This window comes from Pelobates fuscus, chromosome 3, assembly GCF_036172605.1.
Source record: "Pelobates fuscus isolate aPelFus1 chromosome 3, aPelFus1.pri, whole genome shotgun sequence".
Classification (NCBI taxonomy): Eukaryota; Metazoa; Chordata; class Amphibia; order Anura; family Pelobatidae; genus Pelobates; species Pelobates fuscus.
Genome location: NC_086319.1, coordinates 162,429,505 through 162,441,918, shown reverse-complemented (window position 1 = coordinate 162,441,918; position 12,414 = coordinate 162,429,505). Strand labels below are relative to the sequence as shown.

Sequence of the window (12,414 nt, the reverse complement as noted above, 5' to 3'; positions counted from 1 at the left end):
GGTTTTTGTGGTGCCAGGAGGTTCCTGGTGTTGGCTTAAGTTCAGGGGTTAAACCATTAATGAAAGGTTTAACCACAAAGTCTTCTGTATGGCACCATTTAGCTCTGCCCCTTCCACATCTGCATAAGTACATGGCTCGAAACAGGTAGCCTCAAACAGGGCTCTGCTGATAAGTTGAGATGATCAGCTCCCCATTCATAAAACAGCTTGAGAAACATATGTAAATTTTCTGAAGCCATATTGTGAACAGGACGATACTGATAGGCTGAGAGTGTCACTAAGTGTAGTATTATTGGTTCAATGTCAAATTGTGACAAATGCTTTTTTCCACGGACATTTGCCACAAACTCCTGGAGGAGTGTGGACTTTGGTCCAGGTCGGAGACCCTGTTCGGGAGTTGCCCTGCCCAGCTGCCTTTAGCAGCTTTCCCTCTGTGCCCCTAGTACAGCACTTTCCCTTCTCACTGTTACAAAGTCCCCTCTGTCTGCTACAACCCTGTTACTACTTTTGTTGCTTTTTACCGAAGAAACTGTACATACGAATGGCCAACCACCCTGCTCCTGGCGTGTGCCGCCAATTAACCCCGTTCACCTCTCAGAATAGCGAACAAACTGTCAAACGGTCGACCACCCTACCTGAGGAGTGTGTCCCTAATTAACCACCGAGGAGCTGCGGTTTTGTGGTTAACAGCAGCCTAATTGATTGTCGACGGGGTGGTCACCGTTCGCATGAGAAGGGTCAAAAAGGGGTACCAAATTAAATGACGAACCAACTGCCGAATGACCGACCACCCTACCTGAGGCGTGTGCCCCTGGTTAACCACCCTGGCTGCTACACTTTGTAATCCTGTGTACCATCAGGTCCAGAGGGGTGTTCTCCTGGCCTGAAAATATGTATTTAAGCAGTGCCTGAGTGATCAATAAATCAGTTCTTCTTACCCTCAACTCGCAGCCTCGACTCGTGTTGTAGGGAAATACTTTATACTAGCTCTACTTATCGGTAGCTGGATGTCTACACTTACAGGATTATCGTGGGATATTGTTTGGACTTTCTATACTATTCTCCAAGATTGGGAACCAGGACATCTAAGCGGTCCAACCCTCAGCCAGCCTGGGGTCAACCGTAACTCTCACGCATTGAACTGAACGCTAGCTCCCTGGCGGCGTTCGCATGAACAAACCAATGAACGGTCCTCAGCTGTACTTATCAGCAACCCCTATGGAACTATTTTCAGCATGAGGTTTTCGTGGTTCCTGGTCACTTTGGATCATTTGTGAAAACTAACCCGTAAATGGTCCTCAGAGGTACTTAGTCACGATTGGTATGGAACCGTTTTCGGCTATGTGACCTTGTGGTTCCAGGGCAACTTAGTCCGGTGTTTTGCGACTCACCAGGAGAGTGCTTTTTGGGGGGAAGATGCCTGAGACTAAGGGGAACAAACGCTCCCTGAGAGCCTGGCGGAGCACCTCTTTTTCGGCCACAGGTGCTCCTGAAAGTTGTCCGGCCAAAGCACACATTGCTCTGGAACTATTTTAGGCATTGATCTGAGTGCTATTTGGACAACTTGGGCACTCAGATCAGGAGATGTAGGACATGTTGGGTTATTATATGTTTTCATAATGTTTTGGGGTACTTTTATGGTTTAATGTTTGTCTCTCTGTTCCTGGGAGATAATTAACTTACAGTCTCTAACTTGATTATCTCTCAGATCTCTTGTATTGTATTGAATGGAGACCCCATGCTGGGGGTCTGTCTATAAATACTGTTTGCCGTGCCTGAATGCACCAGTTAATTTTCACCCTTCACTGATTCTAGGCTAGTGTTTGGGTGAACTGGCCATACAGCCATACTCTCTGCAGGAGAGCTTAATAACTTGGAGCTGTACCCAGGACCCTGTTCCAGGGCGGGAAGTTACTGAGAGACCCCAGCCAAGCTGGGGTGACTTGGGGCTGAAGCACTACAGGTGTCCTGGTGGAGAGCTAGGAAGCAAGCTTGACAGAGGTACCCAACCAGGGTACCAGGCAGTCCGTCACATTTGGTGGCAGCAGCCTGATGGCTTCCGAGCAAGTAGGGAAGCATTCCTGGGACACCGGAGTATCTTATGGGATCCTGACAAGAGGGATAGCGCTAGAGATTAACATGGGACAATGGACCTAGCTAGCCCCCAGGCAGCGTCTCCATATGAGGAGGAGTTCTTGTGGAGGCTGCAGGACGCATTGGCCCAGTAGGACGGCACTGTCTCGGGAGATGTTGAGCTGGATATTAGAGACCAGATCCGAAAGCAACTCTGGGAAGAGATCATGAAGAAGAATCAGGTTCTCTGGAGAGAATCCATCCCAACCCAAGAACATCGACATCGGGATCAATTGGATCTGCGGATACCTTTCCTGGGAGAACAGCCCCTGGAGGAATGGATGGTTCACCTGGAGAGACTGGCCTGGGGAGAATTGGCAGTAGAATATAGCTACCGGGCTTTAGGGTGGTATGGGATCCTGCAGCACACATGATGATGACTATAATGGCCCCAGCCTCTTGTGGGAGGCCTTTAAGGAGGAGGCTTAGTTTGGAAGTACGGCAGTGCTCCAATTCTGGGCCATCCAGGTACTTAGGTGAGACATCCTAGATCACACAGAAGCAACAAGCGTAGAAACGTATGACCTGATCTGTTCTACCTGGCCCTCATGGAATGGGGGCTGGAAAAAGAGTACTGTCGACTTTTTGACTCTGTGCAGCAGTGGACCATGGAATAGACCTTACCCCAGAGGAGGTAGAGGTGGCTGTTCACTCCCCAGCAGCAGAATGTGTTCCAAGGAGGGGAGACGGTCGATCTCATTCCCCAGCTGCAGTTTGTGTTCCAAGTCAATCTCACTGCCCAGTGGCAATATGAGGTCCCAGGGAAGGGAGACGGTCAGTCTTACTCCCCTGTTGCAGCGTGGGTTACAGGGAGGGGAGACGGTCGGTCTCACTACCGAGCAGCAGTCTGGGTTCCAGGGGGAGGAGACAACCGGTCTCTCTCCTCAGCTTCAGTGTACCGTGCAGGGAGTGGAGACAGCCAGTCTCACTCCTCAGTGGCAGTTTATGTTCCATGGAGAGGAGCATATCATCCTCCCTCCCCAGTGGAAGTTCTTGTTACAGGGAGAGGAGACAACCAGTCTCTCCGTCTCCTCCCAACGGCAGTCTACAGTGCAGAGAGTGGAGACAGCCGGTTCCCCTCCCTAACAGCAGCAGGAGTTACTGGTAGTAGAGATAGTCGGTCCCTCTCTCCAGCGGCAGAGTGTGTTGCAGGGAGAGGATTCCGTCGATGTGACAAATGCTGTTTTTCACAGATGTTTGCCACAAACTCCTGGAGGAGTGTGGAATATAGCCTCCTGCCCAACGACTATAGTCCAGGTCAGAGACCCTGTTCGGGAGTTACCCTGCCCAGCCACCCTTAGCAGCTTTCCCTCAGTGCCCATGGTTTGGCACTTTCCTTTCTCATAAATTCAACTGAACGCTAGCTCCCTGTCGGGCGTTCGCATTAACAAACCCACTAATGGCCCCTTAGCAGTAATCTAACAAATGTATCTGCTTATAGTATTTACCATCCTGACAGGAATAGTTTTGCCCATCTACAACCGTGTGCCCAGATACTTGATAAACCCAGCATGTCTAGGGACGCCGGAAGCTGCGGATCTATGCCACTTTATAACCCCATGACCACCAACGCTGAGGATGACGCTGGGTGCGCGTGACGTCACGCGCACGTACGTTTTGGGGTCAAAGGCCGATTACAGCCAATTGGAATAACAGGAGGGCTATTTAAACTTATTTTACATTCTCTCATTGCCCTGTTGTGGTTTCTACCTGATGTTAATCCAAGACTGCGTTCCTGATCTTGATATTTTAGTATTTGACTTTCGCTTTGTTCTGACTTCCCTGATTTCTGGCATCCTTGACTTTTGGCTTTTTCTCATTGTTGTGTCTGATTCTGTATCCCTGACCATGGCAAGTATTCTGACTATTCTTGGATACGTTAAGTCCAGCCATTCTAAGGTCCGATTAGACGTTATCCCTAGTCCTAGGTGTGCTGGATCAATTAGTAATCCTGACATTACGACAGGGCCATAGATCCTGCAGAATTGTGTCAGCACATAGCTGCTTGCGAGAGAAAGCTAGAGGAGAATGATCACTGTATGGATCAGTTTGCCCAGGCTTTCAGTATGCTTCTTTCCCAAACAGCGCACCTACAGCCTGAGACTCCTCCGCCTAATGTACCCCCACCTATAGTACATAAGACCTTCTCCCTATCTCCTCCCCCGCATTTTGATGGGAATATTTAAGAATGCCGGGGATTTCTGAACCAAATTGAATACCATTTTGAGGCCTCACCAGGATCTTTCCCCTCAGATAGAGCTAAGATTGGTTACCTAATGAACCAACTTAAAGGTAAAGCCTTAGCTTGGGCCAATCCATTATAGGAGAGTAATAGGAGTATTGCACATAATTACCAAGAATTCCTTACGGATTCAAATTATCATTCGAACCTTTAGGCAGGGAGGATGATGCCTCCACTGCCTTAACGCATATTAAACAAGGGAACCAGTCTATCTCAGATTATGCCATTGAATTTCGCTCCTTGGCTTCTGAGGTAGACTGGACGGATTAATCACTGCTTTTAACCCCTTAAGGACCAAACTTCTGGAATAAAAGGGAATCATGACATGTCACACATGTCATTTGTCCTTAAGGGCTTAAAAAAGGATTATCCGAGAACATACTTGACAAAATTTCTGCCAAAGATCTACCGAAAAGATTAAACAAGTTTATTACCTTTGTGATGCAGATTGATAATAGACTTAGGACCATAGAAATTACTAGAAGCAGAACCAGACGTATGAACTTATCATTAGCACCTCGATTCTCCAAACCTGTAGTCCTTGACCTCCCAGTGCAATCTGAACCTGAACCTATGCAACTAGGGGTTACGAGATTGTCTGAGGAAGAGAAACAGTATAGGACAAGAGAGGGTCTATGCTTATATTGTGGCAAAAAAAGGACATATGAGAGATACTTGTCCTATACGCCCGGAAGACTTCCGCACCTAAGAACCTTAAGGGGACAGATCTTAGGTGTGATGGATACCTCCGCTAGTAATCACCAAAGTAGATTTCTCCTTGACACTGTCACCCTTTGCAACAAGAAAAACTTTTCATGCAAAGCTATGGTAGACCCAGGTGCGGCAGGTAACTTTATTGACATGTATTTTGTTAAAAAAACACTCTATACCTGTCAAGGAGAAACCTTCACCTCTGGCGGTTGAATCTATAGATGGGAGACCTCTCTCTCAACCACTGATTACCCACGAGACCTTGCCTATCTGTGTCAATATAGGAGCACTGCATAAATAATTCCTTACATTTCAGATAATCGCTTCCCCTTCGTGTCCATCATATTAGGATTCCCTTGGCTCATCAAGCACAACCCTCATATTAACTGGGCCAAAGGGGAAATACTGGAATGGGGTGCAGACTGTCAGGAGGGTTGTATGTCACCTCTTACTAAAAGAGTGGGCACCATTACTTTACCTACTATTACACCCACTACCCCCGAAATACCCATGCAGTATTGGGAGATTAGGGAAGTGTTCAGTAAAATTTAAACTGATGTTCTACCTCTACATAGAACATATGATTGTTCCATTGATCTGTTGCCCAGCGCCATGCCTCCTAAAGGGGCAGTTTATGCTCTATCCCCACAAGAAAGAAAAATCATGGAGGAGTACATCAGAGATGCCTTAAGTAATGGTCACATACGCAAATCATCATCCCCTGCAGGTGCAGGTTTCTTTTTCGTGTCTAAAAAGTATGGAGAACTACATCCTTGCATTGACTATAGGGCATTAAACAAAATCACCATAAAAAAATAGCTACCCCATTCCCATTATCTCTGAATTGTTTGACAGACTCCAGGGTGCATAGTTCTTTACCAAACGTGACCTCAGGAGTGCATACAATTTGGTCAGGATTAAGAATGATCACAAGTGGAAAACGGCATTTAACACTAGAAATGGACACTATGAATATCTTGTTATGCCTGTCGGGTCATGTAATGCCCCGGCCATATTTCAGGACTTCATTAACAATGTGTTAAGGGATTACATTTACTCGTTGGCACTTGTATACCTTGATGATATCCTTGTTTATGCCCCTGACCTCCAGATGCATCATGATCATGTTAAACAAGTATTACAAACTTTACTCAAGAATGGTCTTTATTGTAAACTTGAGAAATGCTTGTTTGATCAACTTGAAGTACAGTTTTTGGGGTGTAATATATATCCGCCTCTGGTTTCCAGATGGATCCTCACAAACTAGAGGCTGTTCTACACTGGCCATTATCCAACGGGTTAAAAGCCATTCAAAGGTTCATTTGTTTCTTCAATTACTACAGGAGATTCTTAAAAGGGTTCTCTTCAGTAATAGCCCCTATCACCAATATGACATGCTAAAGGGCTAATTGCAATATATAGTCCAAAGAAGCCAAAGAGGCTTTTGAACGTTTCAAAAAATGATTTGCTTCCACAGACAAATTGGTACATCCTGATACTAGCAAGGCTTTCATACTGGAGGTTGATGCCTCCGAGACAGGGGTCGGGGCTGTTCTTTCCCAGAGAGTCAGGATACCCCTTTACATCTTTGTGGTTACTTCTGCAGAAAGTTGTCTCCAGCTGAGCGTAATTGTGACATAGGTAACAGAGAACTATTGGCCATTATGTTGTCGCTCAAGGAGTGGCGACATCTTTTGGAGGGTTCCAAGGAACCCCTGCTGATCATAACTGATGCATACATACACACAAACACACTGGAGTGCTGTGTGTGAGGGGTGCTGTGTGTCTCTGAGGGTGCTGTGTGTGGGGGGTGTGCTGTGTGTGTGGGGGGTTGCTACGTGTGGCGGGTGCTGTGTTTGAGGGATGCTGTGTTTGAGGGGTGGTGCTGTGTGTGTTTGGGGGGTGCTGTGTGCAAGGGGGGTTGGTGCTGTGTGTGTGTGTGGGGGGGTGCTGTGTGTGTGTGTGTGTGTGTGGTGGGGGAGTACTGCTGCAAATATATTAATACAATCTGTATCTTCTGCTCCCTTCTTCTTACCTTTGGTGAAGGAGGGGGGAGGACACAGCCATCCCTGGTGGTCCGGTGGTGGTAAGAGGGACAGGTCCTGCAGCTCTCCTGTCCTACCGCGTGCAGAATGCTGTGTGGAGCGTTGCCTGTCCTTCCCTGTCCTTCTAACAAGGAAGCAGAATAGGCGCCTGACATTTTGGGCCGGCAGGTGCCTACTCTGCATTGATGCCGACTGGCGACCTCTGGCCGTGTGCCCACAGAGAGGGCCTGGTGTACCACCTGTGGCACGCGTGCCATAGGTTCGCCATCACTGGTCTAGACAGAGCATTGGCCTTATTGTTCTTAGTGCCTGGTCTGTAAGTTATAACAAAATTAAAACGTGAAATGAAAAGTGACCATCTAGCCTGTCTGGAAGACAATCTCTTAGCGTAAGCCAGATTCTTATGATCCGTGGAAATCAAAAGTGACTCTTTGGAACCTTCTAAGAGATGCCTCCATTCTTTAAGAGCTAGAATAATGGCCAATAATTCCTTGTTTCCGATGTTGTAATTTCTCTCAGCAGGAGATAACTTTTTTGGAGAAAAATCCACAGGGATGTAGAGGTTTATCAGGGTTTTCTCGTTGAGACAGGATGGCTCCTATACCTGTCTCGGATGCATCCACCTCTAAAATAAAAGGTTTGGCGGGATCTGGATGTGCTAAAACGGGTCCTGAGACAAATAAAGATTTAAGTTTTTCAAATGCCTCTATTGCTTCCTTTGGCTATGAATTACTATTAGCTCCTTTTCGGGTAAGGTTGGTGATAGGAGCAATTTCAGATGAGAAGCCTTTGATGAACCTGCGATAATAGTTCGCAAATCCAATAAAGCATTGGACGGCTTTAAGACCCTTGTGTAATGGCCACTGTAACACTGCTTCCACTTTGCATGGGTCCATCTTAAAACCAGAGGGGGATATAACATTTTCCAGGAACTGTACTTCGGTTTGAGAAAACTGGCACTTTTCTAACTTACAGTATAGGCCAATTTTTAGCAGGGTTTTAAGCACAGTTTTCACATCTTCATGATGGTAACAGAGATCTGGAGAGTAGATAAGAATGTCATCCCAGTACACCAACATGAACGTGTGGAGGTATTCTCTTAGGACATCATTAATCAGGTCTTTAAATATCGCTGGAGCATTGCACAAACCAAACGGCATAACCAGATACTCATAATGTCCCATTCTGGTATTGAACGCTGTCTTCCACTCATGCCCATCCTTAATTCTGACTAAATTATATGTGCTCCTAAGGTCGAGTTTGGTGAACACTCTGGCACCTTTGAGCCTGTCAAATAGTTCAGAAATAAGGTGAATGGGGTAAGCGTTCTTGATAGTTATTTTATTGAGACCTCTATAATCAATGCAGGGGCGTAGGTCTCCCTCTTTTTTAGAGACAAAGAAAAACCCAGCCCCAGCAGGAGAGAAGGATATCCGTATGTTCACTTTCCTCAGAGAGTCTTCTATGTATTCCTTCAAACAGATTGTTTCTTGGGGAGATAGTGCATATACTCCTCCTTTGGGAGGCATGGTTCCGGGTAAAAGATCAGTAGAACAGTCATAAGACCGATGAGGTGGTAAAGTCTCTGACTGTACTTTAATGAATACCTCCTTTACTTCCAGATACTGAGGTGGAATCTCTGTTGACAAGGGAGGTGCAGTAGGTACATTGATAGTACCAATACGTTGTGTCATAAGGCTCTTACAATGACCCCTGCAGTCCTCTCTTTATCCCACTATCTCCCCTTTAGTCCAGTCTAGGTGAGGGTTGTGTTTCTGGAGCCATGGGAAACCGAGGATTATGGGACATGAAGGGGATGAGATAACCTGGAAAACCATTTCCCCAGAGTGTAGGATACCTACTAAAACAGTAATAGGAAAGGTCTCCTGGGTGATGAGAGGCTGAGAAAGAGGTCTCCCACCAATGACTTCGACTGCTATAGACCTGTGTTTCTGCCTTAATGGCAAGAGGTGTTTAGCAGAGAACTTCCTGCCAATAAAATTCTCCGCTGCCCCAGAGTCAATCATAGCCCCACTGTCACGGTAATATACCCCAACACGCAGGAATAGTCCAGACAGTCAAGAGACAAGAAACCAGGATTCGTCTTACCGGACCTTAGAATGGCCGGACTAGACGAGTACAAGAAAAGACAGAGTCCAGAACAAGCCGAGGTCAAGGGAACGGAGAGACAGCGTAAAGTAGAACAAGCCGAGGACTGGTACACAGAAGACAAACCAGCGGATAAACAAGCAAGGATAAAGAGAGAGCGGAGTCAGGAACAAAGCCAAGGTCAAGCACCAAAAAACCAACTGAACGATACAAGCACTAAAGGGAACTGGATAGAAACCACGATAGGGCAAGGTGCAAAGGAAACAGGTGAGTATAAATACCCTAATGTTCACTTTGATTGGCCCCTGTCATATCCACGCCCCCAAAACGTGAGTGTATGGGGAACGTGGCATGACAGGGGCCAATGGGAGACTGATTCTAATTTTGTCTCCCACTGTCCCTTTAAGAGCGCGCCCGAGATGCGCGGCGCGCTCTTAGTGTCAGGCGGGACACATGACCGCTTCTCGCGGTCACTGCCCGCCCGACTGATCGCGTCGTTGGATGAGCCGCGCGCGGCTCGTGCAGGAGCAGGACCGCGCGCGGTGAGGAGGGAGGACCCCGGCCGGCCCCTGGAGAGGGTAAGTACTGCTACAGTACCCCCCCTGAAGACACGCCCACCGGGCGGGGAGGAGCAGGCCTGGCAGGAAAGCGAGTGTGGAAAGAACGCACAAGGCGAGGAGCGTGAACAGCGCCAGCGGAAATCCAACTGCGTTCCTCAGACCCATAGCCCTTCCAATGTACCAGATATTGGAGGCGACCCCGAAGAAAACGAGAGTCAAGTATAGCAGCCACTTCAAATTCCTCATGGCCCTCCACAGACACCGGAGGGGGAGGAGGGACATGCCGAGTATAACGGTTGCACAGGAGGGGTTTTAACAAGGAGGTATGAAACACGTTAGGAATGCGTAGATTCCTAGGAAGATCCAAGGCATACGAGACAGGATTAACCACATGCAAGATACGAAAAGGACCAATAAAACGAGGAGCCAACTTCATAGAAGGCACACGAAGACGAATATTGCGAGTAGAAAGCCAAACCCGGTCCCCTACAGCATAGGATGGAGCCGCCCTGCGATGCTTGTCTGCCTGAACCTTCTGGCGAGCAGCGGAAGCCACCAAAGAACACTGAACCTGCTCCCAAGTATTACGTAAACCAGCCAAATGTTCATCCAGAGCTGGCATGCCCTGTAAGGAGAATGCAGCTGGAAGAACCACGGGATGCCGGCCATAAACAACGTAAAAAGGGCTGTTACCGGAGGATTCATGAGCAGCATTATTACGAGCAAACTCAGCCCAAGGAAGAAGGTCAGCCCAATTGTTCTGATGGTGGGACACGAAACAACGAAGATACTGCTCTAGAGATTGGTTGGCACGTTCAGCAGCTCCATTAGACTGGGGGTGGTAAGCGGAAGAAAACGAGAGGGAGATACCCATCTCTGAACAAAACGTTTTCCAGAATCTGGAGATAAACTGGCTACCCCTATCGGACACTATCGAAGTGGGAATACCATGCAACCGAAACACCTCCCTGGCAAAGATAGAGGCAAGTTCCTTGGATGATGGCAATTTGACAAGAGACACAAAATGAGCCATCTTAGAAAAACGATCCACAATCATCAGGATGACAGTTTTACCATTCGAAGGAGGTAATTCAACAATAAAATCCATGGATAGATTGGACCACGGCCTCTCGGGTATGGGCAACGGATGCAACAACCCACAAGGAACTCTGTGGGAGGACTTCATACTAGCACAAGTAGTACAGGCATTAACGTAATCGGTGACGTCCTTGCGTAAGGAAGCCCACCAGAAATATCTAGAAACTGCTGAGAACGTTTTAGAAATACCAGGGTGTCCAGCAGTTCTAGTGTCATGATATAATGACATAATGTCTCGTCTCTCGGGTATATCAACGAACAGTTTATCAGCAGGCCTCTCCCCAGGAGCCATGTTTTGTTTAGCCTGTATAGCTTGTAAGAGGGAAGAAGAAATAGAAAGAACAGTAGTAGCTATTATTCTGTCGGGAGGAATGACAGGGGTAACATCAATTTCTAGTTTGTCAGTAGTCTCGAATTGTCTGGACAGAGCGTCAGCTTTAGTATTACGATCACCTGGTCTGTATGTGATTATGTAATTGAAACGAGACAAAAACAGAGACCACCTGGCCTGCCTAGAAGACAATCTTTTTGCTTCACTAAGGTAGGAGAGGTTTTTGTGATCCGTTAAAATGAGGATGGGATCCCTAGTACCTTCTAGTAGATGTCTCCATTCCTTGAGCGCCAAAATGATAGCAAGGAGTTCACGATTGCCTACATCATAATTCTTCTCTGCTTTGGACATCTGTCTGGAAAAGAAGCCACAAGGGTGTAACGGCTTTTCAGGTGAATCTCTTTGAGACAAGATAGCACCTACCCCAATCTCAGAAGCATCAACTTCAAGAATAAAGGGTAGTGAAGGGACAGGATGCTGTAAAATAGGGGCAGAGGCAAATGAAGCCTTCAGGAATTCAAAGGCCTCAAGTGCTTCTGGTTTCCAGACATGAGTATTACCATCCTTCTTGGTCATTCTGGTTATAGGTGCTACAATGGCAGAAAACCCTTTAATAAAACGCCTATAATAATTTGAAAACCCCAGAAAACGCTGAATGGCTTTCAAACCCTGAGGTAGAGGCCATTCCATAATGGCAGAAAGTTTCTTGGGATCCATACGAAACCCCTTGGCAGAGATTATATAACCCAAGAATTGGACTTCTGATTGATCAAATGAACATTTTTCGAGTTTGCAATAGAGACCGTTAACAAGAAGAGTTCTCAACACCAATTTAACATGCATGTGATGAGTCTGTAAATCAGTAGAATAAATTAATATGTCGTCCAAGTATACTATTACGAATGTATGTATATATTGACGTAGGACATCATTAATAAATTCTTGAAAAACTGCTGGGGCGTTACAAAGGCCAAAGGGCATCACAGTATATTCGTAGTGACCACTCCTGGTATTAAATGCGGTCTTCCATTCGTGATCCTTTTTGATACGTATGAGATTGTAAGCACCCCTAAGGTCCAATTTAGTAAAAACCGTGGCATGTTTAAGCCTATCAAATAGTTCCGTGATCAAAGGTATGGGGTACGCATTTTTGACGGTGATTTTATTTAGGCCCCTATAGTCAAT

At 46.6% G+C, this 12,414-nt stretch overlaps 1 protein-coding gene across 1 annotated transcript in view; it reads left to right on the top strand.

Moving 5' to 3' along the window:
* Nucleotides 1-12,414, top strand: part of LOC134602589 (cystine/glutamate transporter-like) — a 155,707-nt gene that overhangs the window by 130,056 nt on the left and 13,237 nt on the right. The gene's annotated exons all lie outside the window — the stretch shown is intronic.